This window comes from Schistocerca americana, chromosome X, assembly GCF_021461395.2.
Source record: "Schistocerca americana isolate TAMUIC-IGC-003095 chromosome X, iqSchAmer2.1, whole genome shotgun sequence".
NCBI classification, from domain to species: Eukaryota; Metazoa; Arthropoda; class Insecta; order Orthoptera; family Acrididae; genus Schistocerca; species Schistocerca americana.
The window spans coordinates 41,400,860-41,416,528 of NC_060130.1; positions in this window are offsets into that span (position 1 = coordinate 41,400,860).

Sequence of the window (15,669 nt, forward strand, 5' to 3'; positions counted from 1 at the left end):
TGTGACACTATTTATAGATTCCGATTCTTCACTTCAGGTTTACTTTATCCCTCTGACCTTCTTATTGACGATGAAACACAGAGATTGCATCGCAATTAAATACAAAAGGCATAATTCCGACTTAAGTACAAGAAGACTAACCTTTCTTACTGTCTATGCTTTGAACCATTCCTGTGACACTAGTTATCGATTCCGATGCTTCACTTCAGGTTTACGGTATCCCTTGGTCCTTCTTAATGACGATGAAACACAGAAATTGAATCGGAATTAAATACAAAAGGCACAATGTCGACTTAAGTACAGGAAGACTGAGTCTTCCTACTGTCTATGATTTGAACCATTCCTGTGACACTAGTTATATATTCTGATGCTTCACTTCAGGTTTACTGTATCCCTCTGACCCTCTTATATGCGATGGAACACAGAAATTGCATCGGAATTAAATAGAAAATGCACAATGCCGACTTAAGTACAAGAAGACTGATTCTTCTTACTGTCTTGTTTTGAACCATTCCTGTGACCGTAGTTACAGATTCCGATGCTTCACTTCAGGTTTACTGTATCCCTCTGACCTTCTTATTGACGATGCAACACAGAAATTACATCGGAATTAAATAGAAAAGCACAATGCCGCCATAAGTAGAAGAAAACTGACTCTTCCTACTGTCTATGTTTTGAACCATTCCTGTGACACTAGTTATAGATTCCGATGCTTCACTTCAGGTTTACTGTATCCCTTGGACGTTCTTATTGACGATGAAACACAAAAATTGCATCGGAATTAAATAGAAAAGGCACAATGCCGACTTAAGTACAAGAAGACTGACTCTTCTTACTGACAATGTTTTGAACCATTCCCGTGACGCAAGTTACAGATTTCGATGCTTCACTTCAGGTTTACTGTAACCCTTGGACCTTCTTATTGACGATGAAACACAGATATTGCATCGGAATTAAATACAAATAGCACAATGCCGACTTAAGTACAAGAAGACTGTCTCTTCTTACTCTCTATGATTTGAGCCTTTCCTGTGACACTAGTTATAGATTCCGATGCTTCACTACAGGTTTACTGTATCTCTCTGACCTTCTTGTTGACGATGAAACACAGATATTGCATCGGAATTAAATACAAAAGGCACAATGGCGACTTAAGTACAAGAAGACTGACTCTTCTTACTGACTATGTTTTGAACCATTCCTGTGACGATAGTTACAAATTCCGATGCTTCACTTCAGGTTTACTGTATCCCTTGGACCGTCTTATTGACGATGAAACACAGATATTGCATCGGCATTAAATACAAAAGGCACAATGCCGACGTAAGTACAGGAAGACTGACTTTTCTTACTGACTCTGTTTTGAACCATTCCTGTGACACTAGTTAGAGATTCCGATGCTTCACTTCAGGTTTACTGTATCCCTCTGATCTTCGTATTGACGATGAAACACAGAAAGTGCATCGGAATTAAATACAAAAGGCACAATGCCGACTTAAGTACAAGAAGACTGACTCTTCCTACTGTCTATGTTTTGAACCATTCTTGTGACACTATTTATAGATTCCGATTCTTTACTTCAGGTTTACTTTATCCCCCTGACCTTCTTATTGACGATGAAGCACAGAGATTGCATCGCAATTAAATACAAAAGGCACAATTCCGACTTAAGTACAAGATGACTAACCTTTCTTACTGTCTATGCTTTGAACCATTCCTGTGACACTAGTTATCGATTCCGATGCTTCACTTCAGGTTTACGGTATCCCTTGGACCTTCTTAATGACGATGAAACACAGAAATTGAATCGGAATTTAATACAAAAGGCACAATGTCGACTTAAGTACAGGAAGACTGAGTCTTCCTACTGTCTATGATTTGAACCATTCCTGTGACACTAGTTATATATTCTGATGCTTCACTTCAGGTTTACTGTATCCCTCTGACCCTCTTATATGCGATGGAACACAGAAATTGCATCGGAATTAAATAGAAAATGCACAATGCCGACTTAAGTACAAGAAGACTGATTCTTCTTACTGTCTATGTTTTGAACCATTCCTGTGACCGTAGTTACAGATTCCGATGCTTCACTTCAGGTTTACTGTATCCCTCTGACCTTCTTATTGACGATGCAACACAGAAATTACATCGGAATTAAATAGAAAATTCACAATGCCGCCATAAGTACAAGAAAACTGACTCTTCCTACTGTCTATGTTTTGAACCATTCCTGTGACACTAGTTATAGATTCCGATGCTTCACTTCAGGTTTACTGTATCCCTTGGACGTTCTTATTGACGATGAAACACAAAAATTGCATCGGAATTAAATAGAAAAGGCACAATGCCGACTTAAGTACAAGAAGACTGACTCTTCTTACTGACAATGTTTTGAACCATTCCCGTGACGCAAGTTACAGATATCGATGCTTCACTTCAGGTTTACTGTAACCCTTGGACCTTCTTATTGACGATGAAACACAGATATTGCATCGGAATTAAATACAAATAGCACAATGCCGACTTAAGTACAAGAAGACTGTCTCTTCTTACTCTCTATGATTTGAGCCTTTCCTGTGACACTAGTTATAGATTCCGATGCTTCACTACAGGTTTACTGTATCTCTCTGACCTTCTTGGTGACGATGAAACACAGATATTGCATCGGAATTAAATACAAAAGGCACAATGGCGACTTAAGTACAAGAAGACTGACTCTTCTTACTGACTATGTTTTGAACCATTCCTGTGACGATAGTTACAAATTCCGATGCTTCACTTCAGGTTTACTGTATCCCTTGGACCGTCTTATTGACGATGAAACACAGATATTGCATCGGCATTAAATACAAAAGGCACAATGCCGACGTAAGTACAGGAAGACTGACTTTTCTTACTGACTCTGTTTTGAACCATTCCTGTGACACTAGTTAGAGATTCCGATGCTTCACTTCAGGTTTACTGTATCCCTCTGATCTTCGTATTGACGATGAAACACAGAAAGTGCATCGGAATTAAATACAAAAGGCACAATGCCGACTTAAGTACAAGAAGACTGACTCTTCCTACTGTCTATGTTTTGAACCATTCTTGTGACACTATATATAGATTCCGATTCTTTACTTCAGGTTTACTTTATCCCCCTGACCTTCTTATTGACGATGAAGCACAGAGATTGCATCGCAATTAAATACAAAAGGCACAATTCCGACTTAAGTACAAGATGACTAACCTTTCTTACAGTCTATGCTTTGAACCATTCCTGTGACACTAGTTATCGATTCCGATGCTTCACTTCAGGTTTACGGTATCCCTTGGACCTTCTTAATGACGATGAAACACAGAAATTGAATCGGAATTAAATACAAAAGGCACAATGCCGACATAAGTGCAAGAAGACTGACTCTTCCTACTGTCTATGTTTTGAACCATTCCTGTGACACTAGTTATAGATTCCGATGCTTCACTTCAGGTTTACTGTATCCCTCTGACCCTCATATATACGATGAAACACAGAAATTGCATCGGAAATAAATAGAAAAGGCACAATGCCGACTTAAGTACAAGAAGACTAATTCTTCCTAATGTGTATGTTTTGAACAATTCCTGTGACGCTAGTTACAGATTCCGATGCTCCACTTCAGGGTTACTGTATCCCTCTGACCTTCTTATTGACGATGCAACTCACAAATTGCATCGGAATTAAATCGAAAAGGCACAATGCCGACATAAGTACAAGAAAACTGACTCTTCCTACTGTCTATGTTTGAACCATTCCTGTGACACTAGTTTTAGATTCCGATGGTTCACTTCAAGTTTACTGTAACCCTTGGACCTTCTTATTGACGATGAAACACAGATATTGCATCGGAATTAAATACAAATGGCACAATGCCGACTTAAGTACAAGAAGACTGTCTCTTCTTACTGTCTATGATTTGAACCTTTCCTGTGACACTAGTTATAGATTCCAATGGTTCACTTCAAGTTTACTGTATCTCTCTGACCTTCTTATTGACGATGAATCACAGATATTGCATCGGAATTAAATACAAAAGGCACAATGCCGACATACGTCCAAGAAGACTGACTCTTCTGACTGACTATGTTTTGAACCATTCCTGTGACGATAGTTACAGATTCCGATGCTTCACTTCAGGTTTACTGTATCCCTTGGACTTTCTTATTGACGATGAAACACAGATATTGCATCGGAATAAAATACAAAAGGCACAATGCCGACGTAAGTACAGGAAGACTGACATTTCTTACTGACTCTGTTTTGAACCATTCCTGTGACACTAGTTAGAGATTCCGATGCTTCACTTCAGGTTTACTGTATCCCTCTGACCTTCTTATTGACGATGAAACACAGTAATTGCATCGGAATTTAATTGAAAAGGGCACAATGCCGACTTAAGTACTAGAAGACTGACTCTTCTTACTGTCTATGTTTTGAACCATTCCTGTGACACTAGTTATATATTCCGATGCTTCACTTCAGGTTTAATGTATCCCTTGGACCCGCTTATTGGCGATGAAACACAGAAATTGCATCGGAATTAGATACAAAAGCCACAATGCCGACTTAAGTACAAGAAGACTGACTCTTCTTACTGACTATGTTTTGAACCATTCCTGTGACACTAGTTACAGATTCCGATGCTTCACTTCAGGTTTACTGTATCCCTCTGATCTTCGTATTGACGATGAAGCACAGAAAGTGCATCGGAATTAAATAGAAAAGGCACAATTCCAACTTAAGTACAAGAAGACTGACTCTTCCTACTGTCAATGTTTTGAACCATTCCTGTGACACTAGTTATAGATTCCGATGCCTCACTTCAGGTTTACTGTATCCCTCTGACCTTCTTATTGACGATGAAACACAGAAATTGCATCGGAATTAAATACAAAAGCCATAATGCAGCCTTTAGTACAAGAAGACTGACTCTTCTTACTGACTATGTTTTGAACCATTCCTGTGGCACTAGTTATAGATTCCGATGCTTCACTTCAGGTTTACTGTATCCCTTGGACCTTATTATTGACGATGAAACACAAATTTTGCATCGGAATTAAATACAAAAGGCACAATGCCGACGTAAGTACTAGAAGACTGACTCTTCTTACTAACTATGTTTTGAACGATTCCTGTGACACTAGTTAGAGATTCCGATGCTTCACTTCAGGTTTACTATATTCCTCTGACCCTATTATTGACGATGAAACACAGTAATTGCATCGGAAATAAATTGAAAAGGGCACAATGTCGACTTAAGTACAAGAAGACTGATTCTTCTTACTGTCTATATTTTGAACCATTCTTGTGACACTAGTTATAGATTCCGATGCTTCACTTCAGGTTTACTGTATCCCTTGGACCTTTTTATTGACGATGAAAAACAGATATTGCATCGGAATTAAATACAAATAGCACAATGCCGACATAAGTACAAGAAGACTGTCTCTTCTTACTGTCTATGATTTGAACCTTTCCTGTGACACTAGTTACAGATTCCGATGCTTCACTTCAGGTTTACTGTATCTCTCTGACCTTCTTATTGACGATGAAACACAGTTATTGCATCGGAATTAAATACAAGAGGCACAATGCCGACTTAAGTACAAGAAGACTGACTCTTCCTACTGTCTATGTTTTGAACCATTCCTATGACACTAGTTATAGATTTCGATGCTTCACTTCAGATTTACTGTATCCCTTGGACCTTGTTATTGACGATGAAACACAGAAATTGCATCGGAATTAAATACAAAAGGCACAATGCCGACTTAAGTATAGGAAGACTGACTTTTCTTACTGACTGTTTTGAACCATTCCCGTGACACTAGATATAGATTCCGATGCTTCACTTCAGGTTTACTGTATCCATCTGACCTTCTTATTGACGATGAAACACAGAAATTGCATCGGAATTAAATACAAAAGCCACAAAGCTGACTTAAGTACAAGAAGTCTCACTCTTCTTACTGACTATGTTTTGAAACAATCCTGTGACACTAGTTATAGATTCCGATGCTTCACTTCAGGTGTACTGTATCCCCCAGACCTTCCTATTGAAGATGAAACACAGATAGTGCATCGGAGTTAAATACAAGAGGCACAATGCCGACTTAAGTACAAGAAGACTGACTCTTCCTACTGTCTATGTTTTGAACCATTCCTATGACACTAGTTATAGATTTCGATGCTTCACTTCAGATTTACTGTATCCCTTGGACCTTGTTATTGACGATGAAACACAGAAATTGCATCGGAATTAAATACAAAAGGCACAATGCCGACTTAAGTATAGGAAGACTGACTTTTCTTACTGACTGTTTTGAACCATTCCCGTGACACTAGATATAGATTCCAATGCTTCACTTCAGGTTTACTGTATCCATCTGACCTTCTTATTGACGATGAAACACAGAAATTGCATCGGAATTAAATACAAAATGCAGAATGCCGACTTAAGTATAGGAAGATTGACTCTTCTTACTGACTGTTTTGAACCATTCCCGTGACACTAGATATAGATTCCAAAGCTTCACTTCAGGTTTACTGTATCCATCTGACATTCTTATTGACGATGAAACACAGAAATTGCTTTGGAATTAAATACAAAAGGCACAATGCCGACTTAACTACAAGAAGACTGACTCTTCTTACTGACTATTCTTTGAACCATTCCAGTGCCACTAGTTAAAGATTCCGATGCTTCACTTCAGGTTTACTGTATCCCTTGGACCATCTTATTGACGATGAAACACAGAAATTGCATCTGAATAAAATACAAAAGGCACAATGCCGATTTTAGTACAAGAAGACTGACATTTCTTACTGACTCTGTTTTGAACCATTCCTGTGACACTAGTTAGAGATTCCAATGCTTCACTTCAGGTTTACTGTATCCCTCTGACCTTCTTATTGACGATGAAACACATTAATTGCATCGGAATTTAATTGAAAAGGGCACAATGCCGACTTAAGTACAAGAAGACTGACTCTTCTTACTGACTATGTTTTGAACCATTCCTGTGACGATAGTTACAGATTCCGATGCTTCACTTCAGGTTTACTGTATCCCTTGGACCTTGTTATTGACTATGAAAAACAGAAATTGCATCGGAATTAAATAGAAAAGGCACAATGCCGACTTAACTAAAAGAAGGCTGATTCTTCTTACTGTCTATGTTTTGAACCATTCCTGTGACACTAGTTACAGATTCCGATGCTTCACTTCAGGTTTACTGTATCCCTCAGACCTTCTTATTGGCGATGCAACTCAGAAATTGCATCGGAATTAAATAGAAAAAGCACAATGCCGACTTATGTACAAGATGACTGACTCTTCTTACTGACAATATTTTGAACCATTCCTGTGACGCAAGTTACAGATTCCGATGCTTCACTTCATTCTTACTGTATCCCTTGGACCTTCTTACTGACGATGAAACACAGAAATTTAATCGGAATTAAATACAAAAGGCACAATGTCGACTTAAGTACAAGAAGACTGACTCTTCCTACTGTCTATGTTTTGAACCATTCCTGTGTCACTAGTTATTGATTCCGATGCTTCACTTCAGGTGTACTGTAACCCTCTGACCCTCTTATATACGATGAAACACAGAAATTGCATCGGAAATAATTTGAAAAGGGCAAAATGCCGACTTAAGTACAAGAAGACTGACTCTTCTTACTGTCTATGTTTTGAACCATTCCTGTGACACTAGTTATAGATTCCGATGCTTCACTTCAGGTTTACTGTATCCCTGGGACCATCTTATTGACGAAGAAACACAGAAATTGCATCGGAATTAAATAGAAAAGGCACAATGCCGACTTAAGTACAAGAAGACTGACTCTTCTTACTGACAATATTTTGAACCATTCCTGCGACGCTAGTTACAGATTCCGATGCTTCACTTCAGGTTTACTGTATCCCTTGGACCTTCTTATTGACGACGAATCAGAGAAATTGCTTTGGAATTAATTTGAAAAGGGCATACTGCCGACTTAAGTACAAGAAGTCTGGCTCTTCTTACTGTCTATGTTTTGAACCATTCCTGTGACACTAGTTATAGATTCCGATGCTTCACTTCAGGTTTACTGTATCCCTTGCACCTTCTTATTCACGAAGAAAAACAGAAATTGCATCGGAATTAAATACAAAAGCCACAAAGTCGACTTATGTACAAGATGACTGACTCTTCTTACTGACTATGTTTTGAAACAATCCTGTGACACTAGTTATAGATTCCGATTCTTCACTTCAGGTTTACTGTATCCCTCTGACCTTCTTATTGACGATGAAACACAGAAATTGCATCGGAATTAAATACAAAAGGCACAACGCCGACTTAAGTACATGTAGACTGACTCTTCCTACTGTCTATATTTTGAAACATTCCTGTGACCTTAGTTATAGATTCCGATGCTTCATTTCTGGTTTACTGTATCCCTTGGACCTTCTTATTGACGATGAATCACAGAAACGGCATCGGAATTAAGTAGGAAAGGCACAATGCCGACTTAAGTACAAGAAGACTGACTCTTCCTACTGTCTATGTTTTGAACCATTCCTGTGACACTATTTATAGATTCCGATTCTTCACTTCAGTTTTACTTTGTAACTCTGACCTTCTTATTGACGATGAAACACAGAGATTGCATCGCAATTAAGTACAAAAGGCACAATGCCGACTTAAGTACAAGAAGACTAACCTTTCTTACTGTCTATGCTTTGAACCATTCCTGTGACACTAGTTATAGATTCTGATGCTTCACTTCAGGTTTACTGTATCCCTCTGAACCTCTAATATGCGATGGAACACAGAAATTGCATCGGAATTAAATAGAAAAGGCACAATGCCGACTTAAGTACAAGAAGACTGATTCTTCTTACTGTCTATGTTTTGAACCATTCCTGTGACCGTAGTTACAGATTCCGATGCTTCACTTCAGGTTTACTGTATCCCTCTGACCTTCTTATTGACGTTGCAACGCAGAAATTACATCGGAATTAAATAGAAAAGGCACAATGCCACCTTAAGTACAAGTAGACTGACTCTTCCTACTGTCTATGTTTTGAACCATTAATGTGTCACTAGTTACAGATTCCGATTCTTCACTTCAGGTTTACTGTATCCCTCAGACCTTCTTATTGACGATGAAACACAGAAATTGAATCGGAATTAAATACAAAAGGCACAAAGTCGACTTAAGTACAAGAAGTCTGACTCTTCCTACTGTCTATGTTTTGAACCATTCCTGTGACACTAGTTATAGATTCCGATGCTTCACTTCAGGTTTACTGTATCCCTCTGACCCTCTTATATACGATGAAACACAGTAATTGCATCGGAATTTAATTGAAAAGGGCACAATGCCGACTTAAGTACTAGAAGACTGACTCTTCTTACTGTCTATGTTTTGAACCATTCCTGTGACACTAGTTATATATTCCGATGCTTCACTTCAGGTTTAATGTATCCCTTGGACCCGCTTATTGGCGATGAAACACAGAAATTGCATCGGAAATAGATACAAAAGCCACAATGCCGACTTAAGTACAAGAAGACTGACTCTTCTTACTGACTATGTTTTGAACCATTCCTGTGACACTAGTTACAGATTCCGATGCTTCACTTCAGGTTTACTGTATCCCTCTGATCTTCGTATTGACGATGAAGCACAGAAAGTGCATCGGAATTAAATAGAAAAGGCACAATTCCAACTTAAGTACAAGAAGACTGACTCTTCCTACTGTCAATGTTTTGAACCATTCCTGTGACACTAGTTATAGATTCCGATGCCTCACTTCAGGTTTACTGTATCCCTCTGACCTTCTTATTGACGATGAAACACAAATATTGCACAGGAATTAAATACAAAAGGCACAATGCCGACGTAAGTACTAGAAGACTGACTCTTCTTACTAACTATGTTTTGAACGATTCCTGTGACACTAGTTAGAGATTCCGATGCTTCACTTCAGGTTTACTATATTCCTCTGACCCTATTATTGACGATGAAACACAGTAATTGCATCGGAAATAAATTGAAAAGGGCACAATGTCGACTTAAGTACAAGAAGACTGACTCTTCTTACTGACTGTTTTGAACCATTCCCGTGACACTAGATATAGATTCCGATGCTTCACTTCAGGTTTACTGTATCCATCTGACCTTCTTATTGACGATGAAACACAGAAATTGCATCGGAATTAAACACAAAATGCAGAATGCCGACTTAAGTATAGGAAGATTGACTCTTCTTACTGACTGTTTTGAACCATTCCCGTGACACTAGATATAGATTCCAAAGCTTCACTTCAGGTTTACTGTATCCAACTGACATTCTTATTGACGATGAAACACAGAAATTGCTTTGGAATTAAATACAAAAGGCACAATGCCGACTTAACTACAAGAAGACTGACTCTTCTTACTGACTATTCTTTGAACCATTCCAGTGCCACTAGTTAAAGATTCCGATGCTTCACTTCAGGTTTACTGTATCCCTTGGACCTTTTTATTGCCGATGAAAAACAGAAATTGCATCGGAATTAAATACAAAAGCCACAAAGCTGACTTAAGTACAAGAAGTCTCACTCTTCTTACTGACTATGTTTTGAACCAATCCTGTGACACCAGTTATAGATTCCGATGCTTCACTTCAGGTTTACTGTATCCCCCAGACCTTCCTATTGAAGATGAAACACAGATAGTGCATCGGAGTTAAATACAAGAGGCACAATGCCGACTTAAGTACAAGAAGACTGACTCTTCCTACTGTCTATGTTTTGAACCATTCCTATGACACTAGTTATAGATTTCGATGCTTCACTTCAGATTTACTGTATCCCTTGGACCTTGTTATTGACGATGAAACACAGAAATTGCATCGGAATTAAATACAAAAGGCACAATGCCTACTTAAGTATAGGAAGACTGACTCTTCTTACTGACTGTTTTGAACCATTCCCGTGACACTAGATATAGATTTCGATGCTTCACTTCAGGTTTACTGTTTCCATCTGACCTTCTTATTGACGATGAAACACAGAAATTGCATCGGAATTAAATACAAAATGCAGAATGCCGACTTAAGTATAGGAAGATTGACTCTTCTTACTGACTGTTTTGAACCATTCCCGTGACACTAGATATAGATTCCAAAGCTTCACTTCAGGTTTACTGTATCCAACTGACATTCTTATTGACGATGAAACACAGAAATTGCTTTGGAATTAAATACAAAAGGCACAATGCCGACTTAACTACAAGAAGACTGACTCTTCTTACTGACTATTCTTTGAACCATTCCAGTGCCACTAGTTAAAGATTCCGATGCTTCACTTCAGGTTTACTGTATCCCTTGGACCTTCTTATTGACGATGAAACACAGAAATTGCATCTGAATAAAATACAAAAGGCACAATGATGATTTAAGTACAAGAAGACTGACTCTCCTTACTGACTATGTTTTGAACCATTCCTGTGACACTAGTTATAGATTCCGATGCTTTACTTTAGGTTTACTGTATTTCTCTGACCTTCTTATTGACGATGAAACACAGATATTGCATCGGAATTAAATACAAAAGGCACAATGCCTACTTAAGTACAAGAAGACTGACTCTTCTTACTGACTATGCTTTGAACCATTCCTGTGACGATAGTTACAGATTCCGATGCTTCACTTCAGGTTTACTGTATCCCTTGGACCTTGTTATTGACTATGAAACACAGAAATTGCATCGGAATTAAATAGAAAATGCACAATGCCGACTTAACTAAAAGAAGACTGACTCTTCTTACTGACTATGTTTTGAACCATTCCTGTGACGATAGTTACAGATTCCGATGCTTCACTTCAGGTTTACTGTATCCCTTGGACCTTGTTATTGACTATGAAACACAGAAATTGCATCGGAATTAAATAGAAAAGGCACAATGCCGACTTAACTAAAAGAAGGCTGATTCTTCTTACTGTCTATGTTTTGAACCATTCCTGTGACACTAGTTACAGATTCCGATGCTTCACTTCAGGTTTACTGTATCCCTCTGACCTTCTTATTGAGGATGCAACACAGAAATTGCATCGGATTTAAATAGAAAAGGCACAATGCCGACTTAAGTACCAGAAAACTGACTCTTCCTACTGCCTATGTTATTAACCATTCCTGTGACACTAGTTATAGATTCCGATGCTTCACTTCAGGTTTACTGTATCCCTTGGACGTTCTTATTGACGATGAAACACATAAATTGCATCGGAATTAAATAGAAAAGGCACAATGCCGACTTAAGTACAAGAAGACTGACTCTTCTTACTGACAATGGTTTGAACCATTCCTGTGACGCAAGTTACAGATTCCGATGCTTCACTTCAGGTTTACTGTAACCCTTGGACCTTCTTATTGACGATGAAACACAGAAATTGCATCGGAATTAAATACAAAAGGCACAACGCCGACTTAAGTACATGTAGACTGACTCTTCCTACTGTCTACATTTTGAAACATTCCTGTGACCTTAGTTATAGATTCCGATGCATCTTTTCAGGTTTACTGTATCCCTTGGACCTTCTTATTGACGATGAAACACAGAAACGGCATCGGAATTAAGTAGGAAAGGCACAATGCCGACTTAAGTACAAGAAGACTGACTCTTCCTACTGTCTATGATTTGAACCATTCCTGTGACACTATTTATAGATTCCGATTCTTCACTTCAGGTTTACTTTGTAACTCTGACCTTCTTATTGACGATGAAACACAGAGATTGCATCGCAATTAAGTACAAATGGCACAATGCCGACTTAAGTACAAGAAGACTAACCTTTCTTAGTGTCTATGCTTTGAACCATTCCTGTTCCACTAGTTATAGATTCTGATGCTTCACTTCAGGTTTACTGTATCCCTCTGAACCTCTTATATGCGATGGAACACAGAAATTGCATCGGAATTAAATAGAGAAGGCACAATGCCGACCTAAGTACAAGAAGACTGATTCTTCTTACTGTCTATGTTTTGAACCAATCCTGTGACCGTAGTTACAGATTCCGATGCTTCACTTCAGGTTTACTGTATCCCTCTGACCTTCTTATTGACGTTGCAACGCAGAAATTACATCGGAATTAAATAGAAAAGGCACAATGCCACCTTAAGTACAAGTAGACTGACTCTTCCTACTGTCTATGTTTTGAACCATTCCTGTGTCACTAGTTACAGATTCCGATTCTTCACTTCAGGTTTACTGTATCCCTCAGACCTTATTGACGATGAAACACAGAAATAGAATCGGAATTAAATACAAAAGGCACAATGTCGACTTAAGTACAAGAAGTCTGACTCTTCCTACTGTCTATGTTTTGAACCATTCCTGTGACACTAGTTATAGATTCCGATGCTTCACTTCAGGTTTACTGTATCCCTCTGACCCTCTTATATACGATGAAACACAGAAATTGCATCGGAATTAAATAGAAAAGGCACAATGCCGACTTAAGTACAAGAAGACTGATTCTTCCTACTGTGTATGTTTTAAACAATTCCTGTGACGCTAGTTACAGATTCCGATGCTCCACTTCAGGTTTACTGTATCCCTTGGAACTTCTTATTGGCGATGAAACACAGATATTGCATCGGAATTAAATACAAATAGCCCAATGCCGACTTAAGTACAAGAAGACTGTCTCTTCTTACTGTCTATGATTTGAACCTTTCCTGTGACACTAGTTATAGATTCCGATGTTTCACTTCATGTTTACTGTATCTCTCTGACCTTCTTATTGACGATGAAACACAGATATTGCATCGGAATTTAATACAAAAGGCACAATGACGACTTAAGTACAAGAAGACTGACTCTTCTTACTGACAATGTTTTGAACCATTCCTGTGACGATAGTTACAGATTCCGATGCTTCACTTCAGGTTTACTGTATCCGTCTGACCTTCTTATTGACGATGAAACACAGTAATTGCATCGGAATTTAATTGAAAAGGGCACAATGCCGACTTAAGTACTAGAAGACTGACTCTTCTTACTGTCTATGTTTTGAACCATTCCTGTGGCACTAGTTATAGATTCCGACGCTTCACTTCAGGTTTAATGAATCCCTTGGAACCTCTTATTGACGATGAAACACAGAAATTGCATCGGAATTAGATACAAAAGCCACAATGCCGACTTAAGTACAAGAAGACTTACTCTTCTTACTGACTATGTTTTGAACCATTCCTGTGACACTAGTTATAGATTCCGATGCTTCACTTCAGGTTTACTGTATCCCTCTGATCTTCGTATTGACGATGAAACACAGAAAGTGCATTGGAATTAAATAGAAAAGGCACAATGGAAACCCAAGTACAAGAAGACTTACTCTTCCTACTGTCAATGTTTTGAACCATTCCTGTGACACTAGTTATAGATTCCGATGCCTCACTTCAGGTTTACTGTATCCCTCTGACCTTCTTATTGACGATGAAACACAGAAATTGCATCGGAATTAAATACAAAAGCCACAATGCCGACTTTAGTACAAGAAGACTGACTCTTCGTACTGACTATGTTTTGAACCATTCCTGTGACACTAGTTATAGATTCCGATGCTTCACTTCAGGTTTACTGTATCCCTTGGACGTTCTTATTGACGATGAAACACATAAATTGCATCGGAATTAAATAGAAAAGGCACAATGCCGACTTAAGTACAAGAAGACTGACTCTTCTTACTGACAATGGTTTGAACCATTCCTGTGACGCAAGTTACAGATTCCGATGCTTCACTTCAGGTTTACTGTAACCCTTGGACCTTCTTATTGACGATGAAACACAGAAATTGCATCGGAATTAAATACAAAAGGCACAACGCCGACTTAAGTACATGTAGACTGACTCTTCCTACTGTCTACATTTTGAAACATTCCTGTGACCTTAGTTATAGATTCCGATGCATCTTTTCAGGTTTACTGTATCCCTGGGACCTTCTTATTGACGAAGAAACACAGAAATTCCATCGGAATTAAATAGAAAAGGCACAATGCCAAATTAAGTACAAGAAGACTGACTCTTCTTACTGACAATGTTTTGAACCATTCCTGCGACGCTAGTTACAGATTCCGATGCTTCACTTCAGGTTTACTATATCCCTTGGACCTTCTTATTGACAATGAAAGACAGATAGTGCATCGAAATTAAATACAAAAGGCACAATGCCGACTTAAGTACAAGAAGACTGACTCTTCTTACTGACGATGATTTGAACCATTCCTGTGACACTAGTTAGAGCTTCCGATGCTTCAGTTCAGGTTTACTGTATCCCTCTGTCCTTCTTATTGACGACGATTCAGAGTAATGGCTTTGGAATTAAATTGAAAACGGCATAATGCCGACTTAAGTACAAGAAGTCTGTTTCTTCTTACTGTCTATGTTTTGAACCATTCCTGTGACACTAGTTATAGATTCCGATGCTTCACTTCAGGTTTACTGTATCCCTCTGACCTTCTTATTGAAGATGAAACACAGATAGTGCATCGGAGTTAAATACAAGAGGCACAATGCCGACTTAAGTACAAGAAGACTGACTCTTCCTACTGTCTATGTTTTGAACCATTCCTGTGACACTAGTTATAGTTTTCGAAGCT